General features: G+C 39.5%; 1 protein-coding gene across 7 annotated transcripts in view; it reads right to left on the bottom strand.

Annotated features, from left to right (window-relative positions):
* LOC128136878 (ubiquitin-associated protein 2-like) overlaps nucleotides 1-21,006 on the bottom strand; it is a 79,140-nt gene that overhangs the window by 55,735 nt on the left and 2,399 nt on the right. The window contains exon 1 of one of the 7 annotated variants that reach the window (XM_052777199.1): nucleotides 20,035-20,118. The exons of 5 other annotated variants lie outside the window; for them this stretch is intronic. The gene's annotated coding sequence lies outside the window, so the exon portion shown is untranslated. Of the gene's footprint in view, nucleotides 1-2,208; nucleotides 2,231-20,034; nucleotides 20,119-21,006 lie in introns of those variants that run through there. One more of the 7 variants, XM_052777200.1, reaches the window with a different exon arrangement.

The raw sequence follows: 21,006 nt of genomic DNA, 5'->3' as shown, positions 1-21,006 counted from the left end.
GCAGCAAAGCACTTTCACTGCGGCCACAATGTATGAACGTGCCTCAGCAAGCAATTTGTCAGGGCAGCAGCTTTGGTGCAAGCTGGCTAGTACCAAGTTCAATGCACAGATGAAAACTGAGCAAACTGCTGTGATTGCATGGGTACGGATGTGTTCAATACCCAACTGCTCACTAGGATTCACAAGTAATGGGTACTCAACAATTAAAGTTGCAATGAGATGCTTCAGTTTAAACATCAATTCATGATGCTCAGGAGCCTCACCTAGAATCAAAAAGACAATTAACCCCATTATCATCTAAATCTCTTCTTCACTTTAGAAATACAATTTTGTTGGCCAAAACTGAACCCCAACATTGAATTTCTTTATGTGCTAGTTAAAGCATTCAAAACACATTCGATAAATTCTGAGGAGAAAGTATATTTCCATGAACTCTTACATATTTAACAAGAAAAGGCCTGCCTTTACCAGGAACTGACTGTAGTATGAGCTGAACTGGAAGACTGTGTTTCTCCAGCTTTATGAATATATTCACCAAAGCCAATCTGCCTCCCAGTCTTTTAAGGTAGTCTAACTTTGTTGCCTTATAAGCCCCAGAACACACAGGCCTTCAGAGCACTGCACTTGATACCCTAAAAGCCAGACAGTCAGAACTGAGGTTATTCGAACTTGCAACATGTTCTGTGGAAAGCAAAATATTAAGTAGATGTGGACACACTCTGAGCAGCAAGTTCAACGCTTCTTACTGACCATCTGGTCGTGGCTGTCCGTATTAAGGACAGTCTTCAGTTGAGTTTGCAGTAGAAATTACTTTTGCTCTTTGTGTTAAAATCCACTTTATAAGCCTTGCTGATGGGACTGCCAATGTTATATAGACTAATAATGACCTTTGAGTTGTTTGGGTTTTTTAAGTATTGGTCAACTCATCATTATTTGAACCTAGCACAATGAGCAATGAAAAAAAGCCCTGAACAGAGAACATGACAGAGAACACTAACCTCTCTGAAAGACAAGCTAATAAATTCAAATATGATTGTCTGGAATTAGCCCGCTATGATTTAAGATATGTTGAGAAATTACAACTCCATTGGGTCTCAATTTGTTCATCATTTCTGAATTAACATCATGTTTACACAGATTCCGGTACCTAAGAATTCTGAAATACATTTCAATGTTATTTTCTCTAAATTCACCAAAGCTACTCAAAATATTGCAATCCATGTTTTGGACATGACAGCAGTACACACACATTAAAACAAAGAGTTTTCCGTTTGTTTGTAAAGCACACGCTGAACTATAGCCTACGTTTCTGATAGCAAGGCAACCTATGGTACCTGAAGAGGATTGTGTCTTTTCTCCCTCTCCTAGTATGTATTTTACAGTGTCTCTGTGCCACAGCTGTTTAAGCCATGTTTGTTTTTCAGGATTAAAGGATACTTTAAGAAAAAAGGCAGGCACCCAGATGTTGGAAACACTCCTGGGGCATGAAGCAGCACAGCAGGATCAGCGTGCTGTTGGGAACAGAGTCAAACAACCTCAACAGTGTAACGGGATCTTTAAAGAAGATCCTTATCTTGCTGACCGTGCAGCCCATGAGCAGTACAATTTGGCAACAGCTCCGAAGCAGAAAACCAGCAAAGCCGAGAGCCTCTTCCTGGCAGTGGTATGGACTTGTACTTGCTTCAGACAAGTGTGGAGGCAGCGGTATGGACTTGTACTTGCTTCAGACAAGTGTGGAAACACACCCTCAGTTTGACAGTCCCCATCAAGCCAACATGTACATGTTTTAATCCATTTCAGACATAATCCAGTCTTCTTAAAAGCACAACTGGCAGCTTGATATAAAGACAGCTTTCAAAATAAAGCTATTTTATTTCCCCTTAGTTGGTTCCCACTATCTACAGGCAGTGTCCAGACACAACAACCAGCCCAGCCCCAGCGCACAGGAGGAGCAGCTGAAGGGCTCTGCTCCACCACCAATGGTGCACTGACCAGGGAAACATCGCACCTCCCTGGCACGGGCATGCCTTCACCCCGCTGGGCTGAGGCTTCATACCCCACCACACCTACTCTAAAGAGTACCGAAGCAGCTGGCAGAAGGGAGGCAGATAGCCACTGCCTTTCAACTACCATAGTGACTACAATTTCAAGCATTAAGTGGGATATTATTAATTAATAAGATGGGGCTGAACGGGAACATTTCCTTACTCGCAAAGCAGCCTCTTATTCTCTCCAATTCCTCATATTAAAGTCTGTTTCGCAAGTGGTTGTCATAGCAATGAGTAGGATATCACAAACTGATGAAAATTTTAACTGCAGATCAAATGAGGAAAGAAGATTTGAGACTGGAAGACAACTCTCAATTAAAATCTGTTTAATAAAGATCAAAAAAATATTCAGACAAGCAGATGTTTCAGCTTCCATATTGGGGTCTGGCTCAGTGCAGAAGTCCCTCATCAGCAGTTAATACTTGACCTTGTAGACACATTGCAACTCTAGTAAGCAGCCAAAACAGATGTATTTTGAAGAGATACACATTAAATGAAACAGACCCCCCTGGGCACTAGCAAAAAAGAAGGAGAAAGCATTAAAGAAAGAGACCGGGCTTCCCAAAACTGTTGTGTAAAGAAGGTGGTCATACTTCCTTTCATGACAATAAAAAAAACCAGAAGCACAAGACTGCTGTAAACCTTTTTTTCACTGATGCAATCTAGTACCTCCAGAGGAAGGCTGTGTTTAGTTACTTCAAAAACAAACAAACAAAAAACCCAAACAAAACAAAAATTAAAAAAAACTTGATCAGTAGTTAAGAAAATTGTTCACTTCAAGTATGTTTAGCTTCTAAAGCTCTAAGGAATTCAAATTTCAGCACTTCCTCATAAAGCAAATAAATAAAAATGGAAAGCAAAATAGGCATTTGAGAGGAAAACAATCCCAAATCTCAATGCTTTGTTTGTTTTAGTGTTTCTACCTGTACAGCAAGTTCAGCTCAAGGACCTATACTACAACAGCAGACAGAGTATTGTATAATAAGTTGTCACTAGCCCGGTGATGGAATGGCAACAATTATTCTAGTTTCCAAAAGCAGTACCAAAGCATTGGTATCTCAAAACCCAACTTTCCTAAAGACACCAAATACCACCCCCTCCCAAAGCCTCCATAGCATAAGTCTTATCCAACATATTCAGTTGGGGTTTTGCTTTGGATTTTAGAAGGAAAAGAGGAAGACAAAGAATCAAAGAGTAATTGAACGCGTATCAACACAAAAAGCAGGTTTTTAAAGCTATCATAATGCTTTCTTTGATCTTTTGTTCGACTTTCCTTCGGCAAGAAATCTAGTCCTTTTAGTCTCAAAGAAGTCAGAAAAGCTAGAGATACACAGAATACAAACTGACTTGACAGGGTTGCAAGCCCCACAAGACACAGTAAATCTATTGCTGAACTTCCAGGCATAGACCACACATGGTAATACCACCTGACTGTCAAGAATCCTTCGGAAGTTAAATATTCACTTCCATTAGCTCAACAAAACATTTGTGGTTTCAACTCTTTTCCTTAGGCAGTCTCAAGAAAGTTATTTCCTTGACTGTCTGGACAAGGAGCTGTGATAAAGAACGCTGTGCAGAAATCTCTGTGAACACCTTAGAAGTGTGATTGCTTTTTTATACTCTAAACACAAAGCTGCTCAGTCAAGGATTCCTCACAATGACAGGGCTGGGAAAAGTCTGCAGGACACTGTCTCATGATGGCATGACTACTGTGTGTGTACAGTGAGTCCAGATTTCACTGCTACAGCAGTAGCGTGACATGAGCATGAGGAAAAAGAGTGGATGAAAAAAATTATGCCTGCGAAGCATCGATGTAATGCATTTCCCTCAGGTGCTGTTGTCTAAAGTATCTCACTACCTTTATTACTGGTTGAAAGGGGAAGAGAGTTTGCAAGAGTCCGATATTCTTCAGGAGCAGTGCTGATTACTCAGTGTCTGTACTGCCCCAAGCCAACAATACTGAACCTGAGCTTATGGATCCTGGGAGGATTCATGTCTCATCCTACTGTCTTCTACGGTAAATAGGAAAAAAATTGATGGCCAGGAGTAGACCTGCCAGACCACTGGTTGAACACCACAGGAGAGAGAAATTGTACTATCTGTATGCTTTCATGTTTTACCAAGAAAAGAGGATTGCTGGGAGTGGCCAGAGTATCAGTGCAAACATATAAACTAACATATACACTTCCAGCTGTGTTAGCAAAGTGTACCAAATAAAGAAGTGAATACTCTTACCCACCTCTCTTAAAACCCGCTAGTTGTTAGTTGAAATTACTATTATGCCAAGTCAATCTAGAATTGGCTAAGAACATACCCTGATCTACAGAAATCAGTAATTTCTCATTACTAGCAAAAAAAAGTTCATTTCAAGGACTAGTATTCCTAAGCAAATGTTATACAAAGAAATACACAAATAAAAGACAAGACAGAATTGTTTTGGAAGAGAAAGAAGTGCTCATCTCCGAAAGACTGGAATTAGGCAAAGGCTGGTCATGTATTCACAGCCCCTCTCAAAAGCATGATGTGGAAGGGGGACTGAACAGTGCATGTTTTCTACTAGTAGAGCAGGTAAATTAAGCGATATCATTATCATTAGTTTTAAAAAAATCTTCTAATCTCACAACATCTACCTTTGCTATTATCCCAGTGTCTCTGCCTAACAGATGTTTTACATTTTAGTATATACTGGTGATTATCCTAGCTTAAATCAAAATCTGCCAACTACACCCAATAAACAGCCAGCAGGCTTGCCCTCATCATTTCTTTATAAATATTCAAACTTCAGAAGCAGCAAGTGCCCTTATTCACACAGAAATTTCTGAAGGAGAAATCTAAATTTCCCCCAATTCAACTTTCACTGGTATCAAAAAAAAAACCAAATAACCAGACAATTGCACTAAAATCAGAGAAGCCTAAGGTTCCCTGAGTAGCATCCAGTGAAAGGCCACTATAGTGTCTACAACTTCCAACAAAGCAGCAGCTAGCAGAACTACAGCCTAGGCAACCCATGCAACAAATACTCAGACTGAATTATACACTGCATTAACTAGGAAGCTTGTAAAAAACATTAACTAGTACTTCACAAAAGGCAAGGCTTATTGCTGCTGAGGAAAAAACTGAACTAGCAGGTTTTTCAGGGTTGAAAATCATTACCCTCTGCAGCCAGAACTAACATAGCCTTCCTGAAGTCACACGCAAGTGGAGGACAGCAGAGTTTGGGACAAAAAAAACCATGACTAGAGTTTTAGTTCCTGCTTGGGATCTGGTTGTATGTTCATTCAAAGTTCAATCCATAGTGCAGGTAGAACCCAAACAGTTTATTCCATTAAAATCAAGTTTCAGCTCACATCTAATACCACGAAACTGTAAGTCATCACCAGGAATGGCATTTCTGCTCCCCTACCCCTTAACCACATAATATTGCTACTTCCCTTCAATCAGACTAACGATCGCGCAGCTGCAGAGGGAGTGGGTTCAGTGAGCTGACCCAAGAGCAAACTAAACCCTCTAAAACAAAACAGTGAGTCAGTTGAATAAGCTTATCCAGTGGAAAACTATGTGGCTATACAACTGCTGAATGTGACACAAGGGATAGGGATCATGTTCATGAGGAAAGGGGGCACTTGCATTTCAGCAACCTTTCTCCATTATAACGTAGGTAAAATGTGAGGTTCCTCATTTTGTTTTCCTGGGATCCAGCAAGACTTGATCCTGGTCAGGCCCTCTGCATGCAACAACCACCACCCCATCCCCCTGCCAAAACCCCACCAAACACATTAAAAATGCCTTGTAGGCATTTTAAAAAATAAAAAACTCCCAGGAAGGGACTCCGCCAGCAAAGTGGCCTTGAATACATCACCGTCTTATGGTATATATAATCTTTTGATCACCAGTGGGAAAATAGAGACTCGTATGACCTTTACTGAGGAACGCTCCTTAATGCCCAGCCTTGTGGATACCTGTTAGCATTAGTAACTTGCAGTGAAGAATACACTTATAAAAATTTAGAGGTGCTTCTATCCAAACAAGAGGAGGGTATCATCAACCAACATTAGGAGAGCCTGACTAACACAGCTTATGGTAATCTAGAACACAGTCCTTTCCCCAAGCCACAGAAGCATCTGCCTATTTTCAGTTTCAGGCATTAAACTAGAGACTCAAACTACCCTAAAGCAATTTAGCCACCTAAAGCAATCTTTAATGATTTTGTGCACACAACTAAATATTTGATGCTTTTGCTGGTCATCTTTGAATCTCACTTTCACAGGAATAATACACTTACATGTCCACCCTTTCCCTGTCAAAAGCCCCACCTTGAGAAGGCTTGCTCCCTCTGCCAGCTCATTAAAACTCACACCAGTCCCTCTGACGGGGAAAGGAAGAAATGGAGACAGACCCATCCAGGAAGACAGGGCTGAGTGACCTTGAAGTTCTTCAGATGGCTCTCTCCACCAAAAAAAAAAAAAAAAAAAAAAAATATCACAAGGCAAAGCCTCTGCCCACTGTAATAATTTGCACAGCTTTGCAGTCTATCTGAGATTAAACTCGGTGGTCAGCTAGAACCCCGGGTGAGTTCAGGGCACACACACACACATATATATGCAGGTGAGGAAACAGCTGCAGAGTACAAACTAAACAAGTTATAGACATTCTCTTCAAAAAATACATGGAAGGACATAGGATCTCAGGTCACACTCTGGTTAAGCTATCAAGACAAGAGAAAAAAAAAATTAAGACTGAACTACACCACTAAAGCTGCACAAGACTTACGACCTTCCTGTACTAACTGGCTGACTTGCCTCAAAACCACTATTCCCCACACCTCTAGTGACAATGTCAGCAGGACACTTTCAAAACCGTTTAAACTTGGGTTATGTCAGTACATACAACATGAGCTACAAGCATACAACAAGCACACTTCAGGCTTGCGGTTTGTCAATAGTACCAACCATAAGACACAATAGTTAAAAAAAAACCTTTCAGTGGATCACCCTCCTATCAATCATTACCATCACAATCAACAGCTAGCTGTACCCACAAGATGAGTAATTCATGCAAAAGCAAAAAAGGGGGAAAAAAAAAAGCTGTTAAATAACAAAAAAAACTTTTTAAAAAACTTATTAGGAAAGCTAATCCAGATTAAACTGGTATCAAAACAAAAAAAGATGCTGAATTGTAACAGGAGCAGGGAAAAAGACAAGTACTGGGAACTGTCAGCTTTGGCTATTAAACTGTAGAAATGTATATTCCAGGTATTTGCTTTGATGTAACAGCCTATATCTAAACAGCCCCTAAAATTAATTGCTGTTTACACAAAAAAACAAACTGAGTAAGAAGATTCAAGTTGAAACCCAGGTACTCCAAATAACAGAAAGAAATAACTAATACAAGCTAGAAGCCACGCAGCCAGGACAATACCCAGAAAGGTGAATTCGCTTTGAGCGGGGTTCTTGTAAACAAGGTGGCACACAGGAAGCAGCATTCCATGTCGGACATCTCGCTGCCAGATCACCAACACGATCACCAACACACTCAGCACTTATGCTCTCCCTGCCCCCTCCAGCTCCCTCCCGCATCGCCAAACCGCGTTCTCCTGGAACGGCTTCCAAACAAATTCTTTGAATAGAAACAGATACAAGCAACAGGACTAAAAATAGCCGAGCAAGAGCAGAGACATTTGTTCTGTTCTTACACTGGTGGAAACACACTCAACTGCATCAAAAAAAGTGCAACTCGTTAATTCACACTAGAATTGACAACTAGGAACACAGTAGAAAGTGCCACCATGTTGTGGTTTAAGCCCAGCCAGCAACTAGGCACCACACAGCCGCTCGCTCACTCTCCCCCTCCCAGTGGAATGGGGAGGACAATCAGAAAAAAAAGTAAAACTCGTGGGTTGAGATAAGAAGGAAAAAAAAACCAAACAAGAAAAGACAAGTGATGCACAATGCAATTGCTCACCACCCACTGACCGATGCCTGAGCAGCAATCTGCCCCTCCTGGCCAGTTCCCCGCAGTTTATATACTGAGCATGATGTTCTATGGTATGGAATATCCCTTTCGCTAGTTTGGGTCCGTTGTCCTGGCCATGCTCCCTCCCAGCTTCTTGTATACTGGCTTGCTGGCAGAGCATGGGAAACTGAAAAATCCTTAACTTAGGATAAGCAGTACTTGGCAACAACTAAAACATCAGCGTGTTATCAACATTATTCTCACACTAAATTAAAAAAACACTGTACTAGCTACTCAGAAGAAAATTAACTCTACCCCACCTGAAACCAGGACACACCATAAAAAAAGTTTTGGAGGGGAGGATTAATTCAGATTTGCGACACTCATCAGATCACATTACAATACTCACAACAAAAAGCAATGGCTAAATTACAAGCCACAAGTGATATAAAAGCAAATGCACTAAGTAATCAGCAAGGTTATATCTATAAAATGTGCTAAAAACCTCGTGATACTGGATTTTTTATTCTAGCTTCGAAGTTTTGATAGCTACACCAAAGAGCTCGGGTATCATTCCTGCACCTGTACAGAGCCTACTCCTTGAACTACATACTGAGGGAAGACGACCAGTACAGATCACTGCTTGTGATACGCTCACATATTCAGAAAACCAAAGAAAATGAGGAGTCTTGCTGAAAAAACTCTTTTAAATAAAGCAAGATATCCTACAACAGCTTTCTCTAATTTTCCCGCTGATAATGATACTTCTCAAGGTTCATCTTAGGCAAGAGGAGAATTCACCAAAATAAAAACCTAATTTTTTCACAGTGACATATACCACTCTGAATATAAAGTTCCAGAAGGAGGAAAAGAAACAATAGTTTCTAAGGCAGTATTAAAGGTTTCGTTCCTTCACAATCTTATGCTTTTACTGTGCATAAAATCTTGATGAAAACTCAGGCCATTTGTTTCAGTTTAGCTTTCCAAAGTGAAACATTGTGAGAACCTGAGTCCTTTTTTAAACTTATTGTCAGGTGCTCAGAGACAAGCAGCCACAGAAACAGCACCAAGAACTGAAAACTGTAAGAGATCACTTTTATTTCTCTGCCACTTCTGGATTGCTCCTTCTACAGTCACGAGCATCGTTAGCATCTCGTCTAGCTTTAACAAGGTGGATTTGATTAGTTTCATTTCATAGTAATCCTCATCTTGACCTGCTTCAGTCAGAAAACTTGGTTTTACCCCAAGATTTCCCACTTGATTTTGAGGATTATTTTCTTCACGATCACAACTTCTCAACTTGGTGTCATGTGTAAATTCACTTACTCCGGTTCCGCCATTCTAGTAGTCTACATGAGGTCAGGTCTATCTGATCTGCACCAAAACAATACCAAACTATCCAAAGAGATGAAGGATTAACAATCTTTACATGAAGCACACTTCAAACGTACAACATGCTAGAAAGGAGCAGGTAAATAAAGAGCCTTCCACAGAGAATTCAAATCTAAAAGCAGGAATAAAGTCATCCCAGTTGTTCTTGTGTGTTTAATATTAAAAAAGCAAAATGAAATTCACCTCCCACTTCTTATTTAGTATCTTAACCTTTTTAAAGACGATACCAAAGAGACAAGCTGTTCACATATGATGTCAAATTGCCCAAAGTTTTACTGCAATTAATTCAGTATTTACTTCCTCTTCAGTGTAAGGCGGGGGGGGAACCACCCATAGGCTGCTTCTAAGATCCACAGTCACTGTTCCAGCCCCACCCCACCTGCTGCCTTTACCTTTTTCTGCAAGTCTGCACTGACTTATATGTTGTTTGGCTGCCACACGTTTTCTGTCTCCAGTAGGAGGTTCTCACTATCCTCCACCATTTCCTTCCAAGCCAGACTAGCTTATAATAAAATTGAAGAAAAGTGCAAAGAATAATTTTTTTGAAAGTTTGCAAAATCTGAATGACTGTATAAAGTTTTTCTTCAAAACTTCCTTCCTAGTGATAGACCATTAAGAAACTCCTTTTCACAGAAATTTATTTACTTATTTTCTTAAAGCTTACATTCCCTTTTAAACATATTTTTGAATTCTGCTGAGTGAGTTTAGTACAGCATAGTAATGAATAACAGGCCCTGATTCCACAGAGGTATGCCGGGTTTATATACTGTGCAAGGCAATATTAAAATGCCTAGGTAGAAAATCTGTTTTCTAAAACATCCCAAGAAGGTATTAGTCACCTGCCTATTTTACCATCAGTCTAAAAGACCAAGCACTCTGCTGCAAGATGAAGTTACTCACTTCTGAAAGAAAAGGGCCTTGCACTCTTCACATCTTAGTTTCTGAAACAGCTTATTTATATTAATTGCAGCACCTCACCCTCAGTACACATGTGAATTCCGAGATTGCACCTAGAACACACATTTTGCTAACTGCAGTATTCAACTCTAGCAAGAGCATTAAAATATCACAGGTGTCAGCTTTAGAGATCATGCTGCACCTATAAAAACTCCACTGAACAAATGGTTTGGCAATGACAATCTTTAAAACCATTTCAGCAGAAGATGTGTTGTAAACATCAATTTTCTCCAGGCAACCCAAAAAGCTGTATGTACACAGTAGTCAAGCAAAGGATGGGCAAGTGATAAGCAAGATAAAATATTACAAGTTTTAAAAACTGCATTACAAACTTAAGTAACAGCTTTTTAATCACAGTAATAATTTTCAGTCATTTACTGAATGTTATTTAAAAATTCTAGCACAACAGGGGACTGTTAAGCACACTTGCTGTAAAAGCCAAGAAGACACTGTAAATACATTGAGAAACCAATGGTAGGCAAGTTTAAAATGCAGAACAGTATGATGCCTTAAAGGTGTTCTCAATTTCACAAAGACCGTTCTTCAAGCTCAATGAGTACACTGCCCAAAACATGGCTTTTTGAAAACTAGTAAGAACAACCACATTCACTAGAATAAAGTGAAAATAAAAATCGTAAAAGGAAAAACACAACTTGTCATTCTACCGTCTCCTCTGGTAAGAGCAAAAAGTCCAAGACACATACACTGTTAACGGGGCAGCATTTACCCAAAGCTGTAATCAGCAGAAAGTAAACTGCTAAAAGGCTGCTCACTGTCTCACCTTCAGGACACTGAAACATGCAGTTCTGCAGGAGTTTAGGGTGGTTTTTTTCAAAGCATACAAGCCTCATCTAAGTAGGTACTGTCCTTTTGGTCCCTCCATTTTCCCTTGTCTAAAATTTCAAAAACCGATACTTAACAAGCCTGTTGCTGTGCTCTAAAACTCTAGGGCAGAAGGTGTTAGCATGATGTTAGTTTTGATACCCCTAAAGAACCTTGCCATGAAGTCTGAGGTTTGAGATTTGTTGTCATGGAAGTTACTCTGAGATCACAACTACATTATATGAATTTCTTTGCAGGATCGAATGCAAGAGACTGATAGAATGGGATAAACCAGCTCTCAATACACTGCATTTAAACATTGCTGAGTATACATGCAACTGCTGAGAACAGCAACTTTAAGAAGTAGAATTTTTACTTCCACTTATTCATGAAAGTCCATTTGAGGAGTTATGAATACCTCCAAGAAAAACATTTTGTGCTCTTTTCAGAATTTTTTGCCAAAGAAGAAAGGGAAGGAAAAAGCATGTTTAAATAGATTATCTCATTCCCAAAGACAGGGATATAACTTCCCTTAAAACCATTCTAAGTTCTCAAACATTATATACATAATGAAGAAAACCCAGAAAATTCCCAGAACACAAAGCACCAGGAGTAAGGCCTTCCATATCAGAGATGATCAGTTGGACTTTAAGGTATATTCTAATAAGGAAGCACATTTGAGAACAAAAACCTTTGTTCAACTGAATTATCACAATTCCTATCAAACTAAAAAAAGGAATAAAACAAAGAGCCCAAGTATGCAATGACATTAAGCAAGAAGAAAACTAGGATTAAACCTGGTGAGTCAAAAAAAGTCAACCTTACACACTAATGTGAATCCACAAAAAGCTGTAATTTTACTTCAGAGGCAACTAAAAATAAATAAATGTTTATCTGGAACTCGTTTGTCAGAGATTTTTAACATGACTGAAATGCAAGTTGTTTAAGAGTTAGAAGTACATTGATGTCTATCTAAAATTCTCATGCTGTAAACAAGTATTTCTTTGGCTGAACTCTTGCAGAGCTTTAGTTAGATATCCAGCTACTATAAAAGACTTGAAAGCCTAAGTTCTAGAAACATATGATAATGTTTTGGTTAACCTTGAGACTCCTGCAGCTGTGATGTTTTGGATATAAATACAATTGGAAAATACTCACAGCATCTTCTTTAAGATGAGCCTTTGGGGAGCTTTTTTAAATTTTTTTTAACTGGTCTGAAGTTTAATAAAAATCTTAATTTTGTACATTTTTTGGAAAAGTAAATTGAGGGCATCTTTCCACTTTTTCTTTTTTTTTTTTCCCCCTTTCAATTAGAAATTCAGGTCATTTTAAAAGTACACACAACTTCTGAAGAAGAGGGGTGGAGGCTGAACACTGTAGGTCAGTATTTCAACAAGCTTTGATACATCCCAGAAGATGAACTCCTTGGAAGGTCAATTCACAAGAAGTCCTAGAAGGGCTAAGCATACCACTTCTTCCAAGCCGGTCTTTAAGATTTCAAGAAAGCAGAGCTCCACACCTCTCTAGCCATAAATATCATACAAATATAAATCATGATAGAGTCATAATACCCACACATACATTTGGATAAACCAACCTAGTGTAAAGTTCTATTTTCAGTCTCTTACACGTTGTCTTCAGCTGAATGCTTTTAGGCTTTAACTATAATAAAATAAGTAGTTTAGATACACATTTTAGCAAAGTTTAGCACAGTGTTTAGATACACATTTTAGTAAAGTTTAGCACAGTGTTTAGATACACATTTTAGTGAAGTTTAGCACAGTGTTTGAGCTATGCTTATGTGAGGTCACTTCACCTGGCAGAGGAATTGAGAAGTTTAAAGCTGAGATTTTTCAGGAAATATAAAAGGTGGCAACAGTCTCATTTTACTCAACAGAACAACTAAGTGGATCTCTAAACAGAGCTAACATTCCCCACCATTAGAGAGTCAGAAGAGATAGCTTATCCCCTTCCCCTTCAACATTTCTCCCTTACAAAAGAACAAAAAGATTACCTTAAAAAAAACCTTTCACAGTATTTCACAGCATGTCTGTTCATATACAAACTTCTGGGAAAAAAGGCAACTCGTCAATGCTGCACTATGCATACCCATCAATGCAGAACAAAACCACATTTATAGGAATACCAGAAGTATGACACAAAACAATCTCGCAGCTTTCCAGTTTGCATTACTGAACCCCAGCCGCTACACATTAACAGAGCAACACCTTTTCAAAACACTGAAACAGTTGCAGATTTAATAGCCAAAAGTGATGTGGAGAACAGAGACCCCCTTCCTCCTCCCCAAGTATTTCACCAGGGTTCATCGTTCCCGGTGTAATTTCATTACTCATTTTCAGTGCCCATTCAACAAAGCAGGAATTTTGTTTATTTGTTTGTAAAGACACACCTAAGATTACCCAGCATTAATGATTTGATTTCTGCTGCTATGAGCCAGAGTCTGCATAATTTAAACAAATAAAAGTAGCAATCCATCATATTCAGTGATCAAGAATACAGAACTCTTCCCCCCTTTTACCCCCACCCCAAACCTGTCTTGCAACTACCCCCAAGCCACATCCTCCTCCTGCTCCTCCACAAGCAACTCATTCTGTCCCTCTCCCTCTACATCCAGCATTAGGACCTGTCTGCTGAGTCAAGGAGAGAACATACCGTTAAAGGAACACGCTAACAACTGATCCCAGCTTTTCTCCAATACCATGGAGCAACTGGAAGAGTAGGAGGAGTTGCGTGTCAGCTTTTCAATCAGGGTCTGTCGATAAAGGGGACCTACAACCATAAAACCAGTTCCTGGCCACCCACCACTCCTTAATAAAATCCTGGTCAGGAAAACTATGCCGACTCCAGTTGCTGAACTCTTTCATTTGTTCTCTCCTACATTCAGCTCTGATCCCGAACAGCTACTTGTTTTTTGCAACGTGGAAAATGTCTTAGTTACCACAGTCTGACTCAAATGTTCAAAACCTGCTTGTTCTGGCCTGCAAGGTAAGATGCCTCACTCAGTACGTTTTTGCATTCAATTTTTGCTTAGATATTAGAATCAACTAAAAAGGCATGGTTCTGCGGCTTCTAGCCACGTGTTTTATCACATTTTATAATAGGTGGGTCATTTCATAACTAGTGAAACACTTGGGGTGCCTTCTGTTGATGAGTTATTTTAATGGATGTCGTGGTTTAACCCCAGCTGGCAACTAAGCTCCACGCAGCCACTCGCTCACTTCCCCCCACCCAGTGGGATGGGGGAAAGAATCAAAAAAAAGTAAAACTCGTGGGTTGAGATAAAGATAGTTCAATAGGACAGAAAGGAAGAAAACAATAATAATAATAAGATGATGATGATGATGATGATGATGAGAATAATAATAATAATAATAACAACAACAACATACAAAACAAGTGACACACAACACAATTGCTCACCACTCGCTGACCGATGCCCAGTTAGTTCCCAAGCAGCAGTTCCCGGCCAGCTTTCCCCCCATTTTATATACTGGGCATGACATCACATGGTATGGAGTATCCCTTTGGCCAGTCTGGGTCAGCTGCCCTGGCTGTGTCCCCTCCCAACTTCTTGTGCCCCTCCAGCCTTCATGCTGACTGGGCATGAGAAGCTGAAAAATCCTTGACTTAGTATAAAAACTACTTAACAACAACTGAAAACATCAGTGTTATCAACATTCTTCTCATACTGAATCCAAGAGTTAACACTGTACCAGCTACTAGAAAGACAATTAACTTTATCCCAGCTGAAACCAGAACAATGGATTTGTTTATTGAGAAGAAATATAAAAGTTATACATTTTTGTTTCCCTTTCTCCCGTGACTGAAGTACTCAAAAGCACTCCCTAGCAATCAACAGAATCAGCAAGGGAGATAAGTCATATAAATATTTGAGGTAGGTTTCCTAGCAGAAACTAAATCTCACTGATGTTTCATTTCAGAGGACTGTACTAAAAGAGCTGTCTCAGCAATTCTCAGATTCAGTATACCTAACTATGAAGTAATTTTAACCATCTAACTTTATTTTAACCTCTCTACAGTTGTGGGGTCCTGGGGATTTGGGAGAAGAGGGCTGGATTTGCAAGAATAGGGAAAATAGGCTGATCCAGTTCACTTCTAATTACCAGGACTTCTGTAATTCTGCAAAGTTTTGGCTTTACTCTTATTCAAAAGTACTTTTAAAAAATAAACTGCTCAATATGCCGAAGTACAGTAAGAACTCAGCCTAACCTCTCCTAAAAGCTGTATGTGCATTAAACCATCATTTACAATCCACACAATTCCTAGACAGAAGATACACAGGACTTGGGCAATTTTATCACTATCAGACAATCAAATGTCTGACGTGTTTCTTCCCTCACAGAACTGCTAAATTATAGTCTTCAGTTCAGCTAGAGCCGAGACAGCCAATTACTCCTTATTTGCAAGAAAAGAAATTATTTGGATTTGAAATATGCATCTTACTGCATTTTCACAGCACCTCCTCTAAACACATATCCCAAACCCACCCACTTCTCCACCTATCAAGAGTCATGAATTGCTGTTACCACCACTCCTACTAAATTCAATCCTTAATCCATCTCCTTCTTAAAGGCATGTAAGAACATATGGCCTTGAGCTTGCCTGAAGGATGACAGATTTGACTATGTCAAGTAGTTTAACCTAGAGAAGAAAGTTTTTGTTTTGTTTTGTTTGGGGGGTGGGGTGGTGGTGCTGTCTCATCAATGTATATAAATAACTGAAGGGAAAGTGCATAGCCAGAGCCAAGCTCTTTTCAGCAGCGCCCAGTGACAGGACCAGAGGCAATGGGCACAGACTGAAACACAGGAGGTTCCATCTGAACATCAGGAAATGGTTTTTTTTACTGTAAGGGTGACCGAGCACTGGAACAGGCTGCCCAGTGTGGTGGTGGAGACTCCATCCTTGGAGATAGTCAAAAGATGTCCAGACACTGTCCTGGGCAACCTGCTGTAGGTGGCCCTGCTTTAGCATGGGGAGACAAGATGACCTCCACAGGCCCTTGCCAACCTCAGCCAGTCTGGGACTAAGTGAAGTAAAAAGGGAAGGAAGTCCTATAACAGAAAAGCTATTATCAAAAATGCTCTGCAAGCTTCATTAGGAGCAACTCTTAAACTCTAGCATTTCTGTTCAGTCACATAAAGAAAAATCAAGTGAATGCCTACCTTCAATTAAATCAGGTAGGGTAAAAGTCACTGGGACTTTAAATCCAGCAACATACACTACTACATCAACAGATAAAATGGTTAACAATGGAAACTGGAGTACAGGTATAAAGCTGCAAGGAGTTTTATACTTTCAGTCATAACAGAGAGCTATTCAAGAAAGATAATATGCGTCTTTTCCTAAGATGCAAAGAAAAATTCCTGGCCATGGCTGTTATCTGGACATCAAGAAGCAGCAAAGAAACCCAAGAGGTTGAGGACATGTATCAGAAGCCACAAGGTTTTCCAAAACACTGAAAAAACCCCACTTTTGCATACTCATTAACGTGCGTTCACCAAGCTCATAACACTATTTCAATCTTTCTCTAAACTGAATTTCAGACAGCTACCCCTTGACACTTACCCCATGCTCAAAACACTCAGAAATTCATTCAGTGACTAATAAAAGAAAGTGAAGCACAAGACCAGGAACTGCAGTACTGCTCCCCCTCATCACTTTAGTCACCCAAAGTTAACACCAGTAACTTAGGTCCCTCTCATGTCAGTCTCAAAACAGACCACAAGTCAGTGACCTAAAGAACGTGTGACTGAAAGCTGAAATAAAAGCCCAGTAACAGAAGACATTTGTCCCTTGGGGTCCAACCCATTAAGAGCATGGGCCAGAACTTCTCAAATACAATGTATTATGTACAGCCTGGTGGCAGAGCAGGGTTTGGCACCAGGATTCCTTTCAGATTCGTGTTGTGAAACTGCATCTAAGACAACATAAAAGTTTGAAAATCAAGGAAGAATGTAAATGCAAAAAAATAAAAAAAAAAAAGTCAGCAATAGCCTTCAAAAACAGGGAAACACGGACAATGTGATAATACAAGATATCGGTCACTTGTTTACCATAAAATAGCCATGATTCAGTTAACATTTAAAAAATATTGAGACTGCTCAAAAGCAATCTCAATATTGTCTCTAAAGCTTCATCCTACTTCCAGGAACAGTATTTTAGTCATAAGAAATACAGCTGAAATATTCTAGATTAAACCTATGCCACACACAGTAAAACTGCAAAAAGACTTCCTCTCTCTACAGTTAACCATTAAAATATTTAGGAATATGCTCATAGCTACGGGATTCAAATTTTACACCTTCAACCACGGGGCTGCCTAACAGACTAAGACAGATTTTTTTTTTTGACCCCATTAAACCGGGTTAAAAAAAGTGCAACCTGATGATTCAAATCTGGAGGTTAAGAAAAAATTTGCGTTTTCTTCATTTAACTTTGGATTCAAGTACTAAATGATTCTGTAACACATATTCTGTTGAACCTGCATTTTCTGCAGATCTGGAATAAACTGTGTTTCCTGTATGATAAAGCAAAAAAAACCCAAAACCATAAAGTTCACCATAGGAGTACTACTTCAGGCAAATCTTAAGTCTCGAGAAAGATCAAAGCTCTCTCAACATGGGAAACATTTCATTGTTTTAATGCAAAATGCTACACTCGGCCAGGTTAAGGACTCCTCCAAGCTCATCTGTTGGAACACTGATTTAAGAAGCTGGTGAAGGAGCAGGAAAAAGCTTGACAAGTTTACCTTCAAAAGAAGCCACAGTATCTTGCAGCTTTCACAAAGACAGCTGGACAAAAAAAGAGAATTTCAAGAGAACTGAGAGTAGAAACAACTTCATGCAAGGAAACTGTGCAAAGTTGTTCACACAACCTATCTTACAAGTTTTACAATCTAGAGAGAACATAAATAAAACAATATGCTCAGCAAAATAGTTACAATGGAGTAAAAGCAAGCTGAGCAAGCCATGAGATCTTAGGGATCAGACTGTATCACTTCTAATCTGTCTGTCTTTAGTCACTGTTCACTCTTCACAGCATTGAGAAGCAGTGGGGATAAAAGGGCTGAAGGTACCACACCTGTGAAACAGACTGCAGCAGCCCCAGATGGATGGGGAGTTCCAACAAACTGCCAGTTTAGACGGCCAAAATTAAAGAGCGTGGACTTTCATGTTAGAGAAAAATGGAGAAAGCCTTTGTACGTTTTTTGCAGAATACGAACCTTAAGTAATTGCAAAGGAGCTACTTCACAACCTTTCATCCCGGCTCTCACTTTAATGAACACAACCTGTTTAGGAAAGTTATATGAAAAACAGTACAAGTTCAGACTAGGTCTTCTCTGAAAAGCAAAGAGGACTCAATGGGCTACAAGTGAGCAGATTGTATCAGAAAAAAACAAAATTCAACAAAAAGCTCCAGCAGAATAACAACACTTAAGTGGATATTACTCATATTTCCTCTAGCACCTTCCATTCAATACTTTTGAAGTATACAAATACAACGCTGAGTTTCTTTAATCTGTCATCTTATGAAGGGGATGACAAGTCACTTGGCTCCTCTTTTACCAAGGTCATACGAGGCTGCTGCAAACCCAAGCACAGAACACAGGTGTGGTGGTGCATTTCTTCCCCCTCTCTGGGCTGATCTACGAACTCGGGAAGTCTCTCTACATCTTAGTATAAGTAAAATGAGTTGGGCGGTTAAGCATTGCTTGACCGCACCAGGAACTCTTGCATGGCTAAGACAGGGAGTCATGCTGACCATTCCAAGGACTCCTGCTGCCTGGCAGAGGTAGGGGACGGAACAGAGATAATTACTTCTCTCTTGACAACCTTGAGACATGTCTCTGTCCTCTCCTAACTGCCTTGCAGCATCTGGTATCTGAACCTTAACTCATTCTCTGATAGCCCTGGAGCCTTCCTTACCTGAATCGCAACTCATGCCTAATAGTACCAGCGCAATTGGAATCCCAGTAATTTGCTGATGACTAAAGCCAATCTTCTCCCGAATCTGTAAGCAGCGGTACTCAGTGAGAAACTTTGAGCTCTCCTGGACCGCAGCGGGCTGTGACTAGCATCTCCCTCTGAGTGAGATGCCTCTCGGAGCTCACAAACTTTTCTCTTTGTGAAGATTGGAGGTCTGTCGCCAAAAATGGACGAGACTTGTACTGATACTCTCCACTCCTTGAGGGCCAGCCCTTTGCCCGTTGAGAAAGATGCCGAAACATTTGAAGTGAATATTTTCACTGAACCCAAGGGGAATTTTTAACAGGTATACCTCTTTTACTCGCTTAGGTATATATATCTCTTAGTGCCTTTATGCATGTATGTACTAACCTGAATATTCTATAGCAAGTATATTACAAACATTGTTTTTCAAATCTATACTTAAGCTACTGTCGTGAACTTTATTCAACTGTGAATGAATTTCAGGTTGCTATTATAATCATAATCTCCAAAAACCGCTGACCAAGTCTGAGACTAGGAGTCGATCCAGCCACACCTAGACTCCAACAGGAGTTTAGAATACAAGGGGGTCTTCTCTGAACCTCGTGACTCAACAGGAGGGTCTCCCGTACTTTTTCACATTCCTGACCTTTGTACAAATCACAAGAAATCAATTCTAACTCTAATTTCCTTTGTATGTTTCTCTTTTACCCTATTGTGTCTTTGGTTTCTGTATACATAATTTTAGTTTGATTGTAACTTAATTTTCCTGTGTACGTTTCATCCATGTATTCAATAATAGTGTGAACCTTGCCATCAAATTCTGTAAAGTTGCACTTTTATATAAATTCCTATTAAATCATTTTTACTAATACCATTGGAGGTGATTCTTTAAGCGGTCCAAACCACTCCATTTTGCAATAAGAGGTCTTCAGATTCCTGCTCATGTGCTTTAACCAAGTAAGAGACAAAAGATAAATAAAAAGATTAATAAAAGATATAAAGTTGTATTCCTATTCTTTCATGAAGATCCTATTCCAAGTACTGGTACTAAACATTACTGAAATTGTAAGTAAACATCACTATTAATAGTAATACTATCAATACTAAATATTAACAGAGTATTAATAGTCTGTACATATGTTTCTGAAGCACTATTAATCAGCATACTATTCTGCTATGATCAGTATCACTAGGGGGACACCAGCAACAAATATAAAACATACCAAAAATGGCATTCTATAAGAAAAGCATCACATAAAATAAAAGTCCATGGAAGAAATATGAAACATCAAAAATCTGCTTCTAAGTCCTAAAACAGTAGCTTAAAAACTGGAAGAACTAAAAAAAAAACCTAAACAATTAAAACATAATAGCTTCTGATAACAGACAAGACTTTTTTTTGTTGGGTTTTCCCTTAACTTCCTTAGATTTTAGTGGCCAGTCCGTAACTACAAAGTCCCCTTGAATGGCCAAATCCTTTTGCAAGTCATGGCACCAGGAGCTGTTTTGAAGACTGGCCAAAACAACACAAGTGAAACAGCCTAAAGTTCTGAATTTCCATGCCTTTGTTTTTATTACTAGAAACACTTTTTTTTTAAATCAATATGCTGATAAAGCTGTAACTAGAACAAAGCACAACAGAGCTTGCCCAAGTCCCACTCCTCCCTCCCTCCTTTAAGTTACCAAGATTGTTGAGGTTATAAACACAAAAGCGGGCTCATTTTTCAGACTCTGCATCAAAATTGGTTTACACCAGTTAATCCAGTTTCTCCATGTAACCCTCCAGGAGTCCCAAAACATCATTAATGCTGCAACGTGATTTAGCCTTCCCTGCTTTCAAGTTA

This window comes from Harpia harpyja, chromosome Z (genome assembly GCF_026419915.1).
Source record: "Harpia harpyja isolate bHarHar1 chromosome Z, bHarHar1 primary haplotype, whole genome shotgun sequence".
Taxonomy (NCBI): Eukaryota; Metazoa; Chordata; class Aves; order Accipitriformes; family Accipitridae; genus Harpia; species Harpia harpyja.
Note: the sequence above shows the minus strand (reverse complement) of the source record. Positions and strands in the feature narration are given on the sequence as shown.